The 8,670-nt window shown below is 46.0% G+C and overlaps 1 long non-coding RNA gene across 3 annotated transcripts; it reads left to right on the top strand.

The window, feature by feature from the left end:
• The first annotated feature begins 7,145 nt into the window (after nt 1-7,145).
• Nucleotides 7,146-7,862, top strand: LOC112077627 (uncharacterized). Of its 3 annotated transcripts, none has more exons than XR_011478209.1 (3): nt 7,146-7,324; nt 7,487-7,671; nt 7,771-7,858. It is a non-coding gene; the product is annotated as an uncharacterized lncRNA (long non-coding RNA). The 3 variants fall into 3 exon arrangements; XR_002895446.2 differs by having other exon boundaries at nt 7,235-7,324; nt 7,487-7,603; nt 7,775-7,862; XR_002895445.2 differs by having other exon boundaries at nt 7,235-7,324; nt 7,487-7,603; nt 7,771-7,859.
• The last annotated feature ends 808 nt before the right edge of the window (nt 7,863-8,670 follow it).

Here is an 8,670-nt window from a genome sequence, read left to right as displayed (position 1 = left end):
AACATTAAGAGTTAATACCGAAACTTTAATATTCCCAGATTAATGCCTAAACCTGAACTTAACTTAAAAATACCAGTGTTAATTGACAAAAATGTCTGAACTGAACATTTAAGCATTATAAAAATTAATGGGTGGTAGAAAAAGAGGTTTTAAGATAATTATACATTGAGACGGAGGAAGACTAGAGAATTTTCTGAACGAGTTCCATAGTTTTAAGCAATTTTTTTGGGTTATAATAACAGGCTGGCTGATTGGTGGAAAGTATTGAATTGCCTGCTAGTTTGACTACTTAAAAATGATGAAAGACAATAGTATTTAACATGGTTTGAACAAAACAAACATGTAGCCTTCCCAAATTGACCATGAACCGGATAAGCCAGGATTAAGATTGATAAGAAATAGAAGACCATTTAGATTTTTTTCACTTTCTGACATTTGCATATGCCAAAGTGCAGCATATGCTTAGGTGTAGTGCCCAACTCAAACAGCCTCTGCCCAATCAGAACAGAGGGATGCTTATATTAGCTAGCTGGGCCATCATGGAGTGTTAATCCAACACAAAATCTATCTTGAGAACCTTTCTTCATAAAGTCAAGGGAACTTTAATGGGTGAGATTTTTACTAATTTATTGCCCACGGCTCGCCTGTTGTAAGTGCTCTTAAACTGCTTACTGTCTCTTGTAAAACACAGTTAAAACTTTTACCTGTCATGAAATTTTAGCCTGAGATAACCTTTAACACCTTTAGAAATTTCTATTAGCTGACGGTTCTACTATGCACGCTTTACTTTAGCCAATATTTTGGGTGACAACCGATAGTGAGGGTGTGTGTTAGTGGTTTGGCTTGAAAAGGTTTTTTCCCCTCCGTCACATACAGCTGATGTGCTTGTGCCATTGCTACTATAACAACTTCTCCACTCCTTCTCGCGGAGGCCCCTTTCCACTAGATTGTTTTGGAACATTGTTGTTGGGGACTTGTTTCCTCTCAGCCACAAGACATTAGTGAGTTCGTGGCGAACTGATGTTGTGGCGATTAGGGGCCTGGCGCTGCCAGTACGGCGTTCCAATTCTTCCCAAGGGTTTTTGATGGGTTTGAGGTCTGGGCTTGCTGCAGGCTCATTCAAGGAATATCTTCCAGCACCTGATTCTCGAACAAAACCATTTCTGTATGGACCTTGCATGTACCACTTTAAATAACTTTTTTAATTAATTTCAGCCTTTTATGGTTTAACCTTATGTAGGGCCCAATGATCTGAGAACCAAGTTCTCAGGTCCTTGCGACCTTTGGCCAAGATAAGACTATAAAAGCCCAGTGCTGAAACATGACAAACGAATCCATGAAGAGTACAATGGCGGTAAGAGAATGAAAAACAAAAAGTCAATAACACAGAAGGAAAAAACAAACCAAACAAAAAAAAAACAACACGGGGCATGTTCATGCTTGAAACAGCGCCAGTGTCTTCCCCAAATCTTTGCCACATCCACAAGTTGTTAAGCCACAGAATCGTATAGAAAGTCATTGTATGCCTGTTAGCAATTAAGATCTCTCTTCACTGGAACTAAAAGCGGATTAGCCCAAACCATGAAAAAGAACCCAGCAAAACCCAGATTCATTACCGTCTGACTGCCAGATGGCAAAGGTGTATTCATCACTCCAGAGAACGCGCTTTCCACTGCTTCCAGAGGATCCAATGGCGGCAATTGCTTTGTAACACTACTCCAGCCGTACGCCTTGGCTTTGCACTTGCGTGGATTCTTAAGCTTGTGTGCTGGCTGCCGGCCATGGAATTCCCATTTCATGAATGCTACCCACCGACCAAAACAGTTCTTGTGCTGATGTTGCTTCCAGCCAGCCAGTTCGGAACTCGCGTTAGTTGGGAGTGTTTGCAGGACCCGAGGACACCACCGCACAGTGGTTTTTTTTCTACACGCTAGGCCACTTCCAGCACTCGGACCGGTCTCACGTACTTGTAAGAGACTTGTGGATAAGCCCGTTGTCCATGACCTCAACTCTGTCGCTTTGAGCTCGGGGTTGGTTGCCTCAACCTAGACCCGTTACCGGACTTAGCCCATAAAACCAAGGCAGGACTGGTACAGTTGACCAGGTCTAGCTCTTTGCAAGGGCCAGAAAATAGACAAACCTGATCTTGCTATGTTAATGGATCCAGCATCCTAAAGCATGAAGGCTGCCCACGTTGAATAGTATAAATAACTAAGAGCACTACTCCAAAAAAGATCAAGGCCATTTCTACTGCCCAATGTTTTGTTATGGGACATTGCTAGATTTAATACATCTGGTCAGCCAACGGTGAATGTGTTAGGTTGCCGTCCAATCCGACTTAAATTTGAAAGGGATGTTCACAATCACTTTTACAACTTATTATTTAATACTTTAAATGATAAACACCCTTTAGCAGAATAGGTCCATAAATCCATTGTCCTGAGCTTTGTTATCTCTCGCAATAGACCTCATAGTGACAGTCACTTCAAAACCTTTAGTTCTATAAAAACTGGATATATGCGAGAACAGGCTACAGTAGAATATGGTTATAGATAACAGGCTACATTTAGAATATGTATATGATAACAGGCTACATGGTAGACTCTATATGGATTGAACTAGTGCTACATCCAGTCATAGCGTATATATGAGATTAAACAGGGCTACATATACTATAAATATGAGATTGAACAGGCTACATTAGACTATAAACGTGGATAACATGGAGCCCTACATTAAAACTACACATGGGAAATTTTATACAGGCTACATACCTAGCACTAAGGTATATGATTTATATGTAGGGATAAACAGTGTCCTACAGTTTAGATCTAATTATTATAAGTGGGATAACAGGCGGTACATAATAGGAGCAGGTTAAATCGGTATATAGGTGGATAAAGTCTTGCTAATTGCCTATAATTTCCACCTTTTGTCTATTCCATTTGCACAACAGCATGTGAAATTTATTGTCAATCAGTGTTGCTTCCTAATTGGACAGTTTGATTTCACAGAAGTGTGATTGACTTGGAGTTACATTGTGTTGTTTAAGTGTTCCCTTTATTTTTTTGAGCAGTGTATTTAGGCAGCCATTTCCCCGCTGTGTTTTGTGGGATCTTGTTTTTGTGTTGTTGCCTGTGAGCACTCCTGAACGTCACCTTTCGGTTATTCTTTATTGTTTTTGTGCATTTCATTAAATAAATGTGGATTCCAGATCACACTGCACTTTGGTCCGAGTATGCTTCCAACGACGATCGAGACAGAAGATCCCACCATAACAGGACCAAACAGCGTGCCCAGGAGGAGAGAGTATCCTGGACTTGGGAGGAGATCTTGGAGGGGAAGGGATCCTGGACTTGGGAGGAAATCCTGGCAGGACAGGATCGCCTTCTTTGGCAGCAGTAAGGAGAAAAGGGAGGACAGCGCCGACGCCGGGGTTTGCGGCCACAACGGAAGCACAAAGGACAGCCACAAAAAAAATTGGGGGTGGGCACACGGGGTGGTCGGCGGAGCCGAGGAGGGAACCAGAGCCCATCTGGGAGAAGATGGAGAAATTGGAGGAGAGTGAACAGAGAGAGCCAGAGACAGAGAGATTGTCGGTCGATCCAAGGAGAGTACCAGAGCCCGCCTGGGATTCGTTGGCACAGTGTGAGGAAGGATACCGGAGAATGGAGTTGGCCAGGAGTATGCGGCAACGCAGGAGTTTGGAGGAACGTGTCATCAGTCCGGTGAAACYTGGGCCGACACCACGTATCGGGCCTCCAGTGCGTCTCCCCAGTCCGGTACATCCTGTGTCTCCTCCTCGCACTCTCCCTGAAGTGTGTATCCCCAATCCGGTGCCACCTGTGCCGGCTCCATGCACTAGGTTTCCAGTGCGTCTCCCCAGTCCGGTACGTCCTGTGTCTCCTCCTCGCACTTGCACTGAAGTGTGTGTGACCAGTCCGGTACCACCTGTGCCGGCTCCACGCACTAGGCCTCCAGTGCGCCTCCCCAGTCCGGTACGTCCTGTGCCTACTCCTCGCACTCGCCCTGATGTGCGTGCCACCAGTCCAGTGCCACCTGTGCCAGCTCCACGCACCAGGCCTCCAGTGCGCTTTCCCAGTCCGGTACGTCCTGTGCCTGCTCCTCGCACGCGCCCTGAAGTGTGTGTCACCAGGCCAGAGCCTTCCTCTGCGCCGATGTCCAGTCCAGGCACTGCGTCCAGTCCCGCTCCAAGGCCGGAGCCTTCCTCTGCGCCGATGTCCAGTCCAGGCACGGCGTCCAGTCCCGCTCCATGGCAGGAGCCTTCCTCTGCGCCAATGTCCAGTCCAGGCACGGCGTCCAGTCCTGCTCCATGGCCAGAGCCTTCTCTGCTCCGGGGCCCAGTCCAGGCACGGCGTCCAGTCCAGCTCCAAGGCCGGAGCCTTCCTGTGCGCCGGTGCCCAGTCCAGGCACTGCGTCCAGTCCCGCTCCATGGCAGGAGACTTCYTCTGCGCCAATGTCCAGTCCAGGCACGGCGTCCAGTCCCGCTCCATGGCAGGAGCCTTCCTCTGCGCCTATGTCCAGTCCAGGCACTGCGTCCAGTCCCGCTCCAAGGACGGAGCCTTCCTCTGCGCCGGTGCCCAGTCCAGGCACGGCGGCAAACTCAGCTCCATGGCCGGAGCCTTCCTCGGCGCCGGTGCCCAGTCCGGATGCGACGTTCCACCCGGCTCCATGGCCGGACCCGTGGTCTGGGCGGGGGCAAAGTTCCGCACCAGAGCTCCCACCGATGCTGGTGGATCCGCAAGCGGAGTGGGTACTTCGCCCCACACCGGAGCCACCACCGATGCTAGATGCCCACCCGGACCCTCCCCTATAGTCAGGTTTTGCAGCCGGAGACCGCACCTGTGGGGAAGGAGTACTGTCACGCCCTGACCATAGAGAGCCTTTTTATTCTCTATGTTGGTTAGGTCGGGGTGAGACTAGGGTGGGTAATCTTGGTAGTTTTTTTCTGTTGGCCTGGTATGGTTCCCAATCAGAGGCAGCTGTTTATCGTTGTCTCTGATTGGGGATCATATTTAGGCAGCCATTAGCCCACTGTGTTTTGTGGGATCTTGTTTTTGTGTTGCCTGTGAGCACTCCTGAACGTAATGTTTCGGTTATTCTTTATTGTTTTTGGTGCGTTTCTTTACATTAAATAAATATGTGGAAACCAGATCACGCTGCGCTTTGGTCCGAGTATGGTTCCAACGACGATCGTGACAGTCACTGTGTCTCATGTTAATACTACTCCTAAACACAACCCACCATCACTGTGTCTCATGTTACTATGGTGGTGGTGGTTCTCTTCAGTCCAGGTTCTGTGGTGGTTCTCTTCAGTCCAGGTTCTGTGGTGGTTCTCTTAAGTCTGTGGAGTGAGAGGCGCAGAGGGGGGGAGGAAGGGAGGGAGAGGGAGAGACATTCTCAAAACTGTATAAAACACAAATACATAGATTAATTTATTATAATAAATTACTGCCAGTGTCATAGTCAGGGGACATGGTCCTCATGTTCAGAGGTGTGTTCGTGTCACTGTTGGTTCAGGACGGACACTCTGTGGAGAGAGAGAGTAGTGTCCAAGTAACAGTTAAAATAGCATGAAAGAGATGCATATCCTTTTAGAAATGTCAGTAGATTGATAAACAGATCAAGATATGAATGAGACCATACCTGCTACAGACCAGAGAAAGACCACCAACACACTTCCTGCTGTTCTCAAGGCCATTGTTGCATCTCCCACCCTGCAGTCTTAGAAACATAAACAACAACTCACTCTATAGCTGGTGAATTACTCCACCTGATACATTGAAGTATAAACTGTAAATGGGGTACAGGRCCTCATTACTGAAAATGAACCAGGCTCATATTGTGTTGTGTTGTATTGTGCTACATGGTTGTCTATGTGAATACTGTCTGTCTGTAAGTCTATTGCACTATGTATGTAATGTGTGTGACGTGTTGCATGTCTGTCGACATCTGTCTATTTAAGATGATATGTAGTATGATGCAAAAACTATTTCCTAATACAGTAAAGTCCTCACCATCATCACCATCACCATCACCATCATCACCATCATTATAAACAACAACAACTTATTGAACAGATCTGTAGTACTGTAAACACATATTTCTGAATGTTCTGAAGCTGTTTTATTCTCAGAACCCCAAATATAGGAGGATAAATGTTCAATCCTCTACGGTCCGTCAAGCTGTACAGCAGCCTAAAGACTGACCACCAGGTTCAATGATAGCTCCTATCCCCAAGCTGTGAGGATAAACAGAAGTGACTCACAAACACATACACACACACACACACACACACAATGCACTGTTACAACGTTTGTTTGCAAGTCTATTTTACCCTGGTTAATCATCTCATCACTATGTAGATCAACACTCCTACACAGAGACACTATATGAATACTAACCCTGATGTAACAACCAAAACACAGCTCAAAACATAAGAAGTAAAATGATACATTACCCTCAAGTATATGACTTATTACTAAAACTAAAAACCATGAACTTTATTTCAAGATATTGTCAACAGTACTTACAGAGTGAAGTAAAGGGGAGAGGTCTTGTACAGTGAGTCAACTGACTGGTAGTGAGTGGGACCTGCTAGTAATTGTCAGTTCTGTGGTTGATACATATTTAATGTAGTCAGAACACAAGTAGCTGATACAGAACTGTCCTTTCCTTCCTCTTTAAGACATTAACATGCATGAGGACCAGAACAGCATGTCAGAGAAGGGAGGTTACTGTATTAAAATGGGCCCTACATTTCTATAATGGACACTGTCCCCCATTTCCACATTTATTTAAATACAGAACCATGTTAACAATATGTTGACTATTCTATATGGAATGTTTATAATATCTTAGAATGTGTTGCCTTGTCCCTCTGAGTTCTACATGGAACAGGTCAAAGTTCCATTTATATTTGGTCAGTTCCAGGATGTCATTCATTCTATTCTACAAACCCATTTAATGTACACTCCTCATCAGCTGCATCAAAGACCCTGCACTGACCCCCTTTAGTGTCTACAACATGATTGTTGTAGAGGCGTTGGCCTGGGCAACAACCCCCTCAAGATTCTAATGATGACATCATCTCCATCATCTAACATCAATGATCAAACATGTTTCACAGCTCAGGCCGAGGGGGCAGGGGAAGGAAATCAGAGGAGCACTCCTCTTCACTTTGATTGACACTTACTCCTACTGTGTGTCCAGTGTGCTGTCTGTGCTGTGTGTCAGAGGACTACAAAAGCGGTGACACCCCCCAACAGCCCCATTCTATCCAAGCCTCCTGTTCCCTTTTAAGGTAGCTACACGGTCCCTCCTCCTCTTCCTCAATCTTCATATTCATTATTCTGTTATTCCTTCTCTTCTTCCTTACTCTGTCATATCCGGACGGTACGTGGTGTTCAGGGTTGTAAGGGTTGTCAGGGTTGCCATGGTTTCCTGTCTCTCCCTCTCTGGTCAGGCTTGTGTTTGAAGCGACACCTGTCACCATAGAAACAGCCGGTGGTCCTCCAGAAGAAACACTCGTCACCATTGATGGGAGCCATCCTCCTGGTCCTGGGAGAGAGAGAGACAAACAGTATGAAAACACAAACACCTGCACCTGTGTTCCTGCTTCCTCCTTCCATCACTTTGTACATTTCAAAGGTTTATATGAGATGATTGGTAACACTTTAGAATAACTCATAATTATTCATTATAAATGCTTATATATATGTTTATAAATCGTAGATGATGTTTTGACAGACAGATGGATGTCCTTACCCTGTGGAGGCGTACTGGGAGGCTGAGGAGGTGTTGAGGCCTATAGGGTTGGTCCTCTGATGAGAGGGAGGGGTTCTCTGCATCCAGCGGTCTGGGTACCTGATCACCAGGCTGGTGCTTTCCAGCTCCACCCCCTGGACAGGAGGACAAACAGCAGGCACATTCCAAATACATGCAATGGGACCAATAGCATAGTCCCACAAGTACAATGGAACCAATAACAAAGCTTGTTTTTCCTTTGCTGCCAGAAAGGAGTTGAATCGTTGYACTTTTCTCTCTGTGTTGAACGATGGTGATACTATTTAAAGCTCTAAACTGAAGGCTCTTGTCTCTGTGTATCATGCAGGGACGTCTAACTCACCATTGAGATCTCTACTGTGCTGTCAGGTGGACATCAGTAGCAACACGCAGCCTCAAACCCTGGTCCATTCCTATTCAGAAGGCCATTTAAGGAAAACTGAGGAGAAGGGAGGGGAGGTAGAGGAGATAAAGTGAGAGAGTGAAGGGARGAAAGGATGGGGAGATTGAAGGAGTGGAGAAGACAGACCGACACACACACACACACAATCAGCAATGTCCACGTTCACAGTAGAAAGCTCAGACACTGACCTTCAACCCCTTCAGTGCACTCCCCTTGAAGAAGTATCCCTTTGGCCAATCAGGGTTGAGCTGGATGGACTTCTGAGCGTCTGATAGGGCAGAGGGGTAGAGCTCCAGACACCAGTAGCAGTATGAACCACATTCCCAAAGAACCAAAGAAATACAAGAAATGAGATCAAAGTACAAATAGTCCATCCAGACCTTTACCACCTAGTAAATCTGTTGGACCACTTACATTAGAGTACTCCTGCAGTAGTCTAGGGAGCAACATACCCATACCAC

The sequence above is a fragment of the Salvelinus sp. IW2-2015 genome, unplaced genomic scaffold, assembly GCF_002910315.2.
Source record: "Salvelinus sp. IW2-2015 unplaced genomic scaffold, ASM291031v2 Un_scaffold4774, whole genome shotgun sequence".
Lineage (NCBI taxonomy): Eukaryota > Metazoa > Chordata > Actinopteri > Salmoniformes > Salmonidae > Salvelinus > Salvelinus sp. IW2-2015.
The sequence above is the reverse complement of the archived record's forward strand: the minus strand, read 5'-3'. Positions and strand labels throughout refer to the sequence as shown.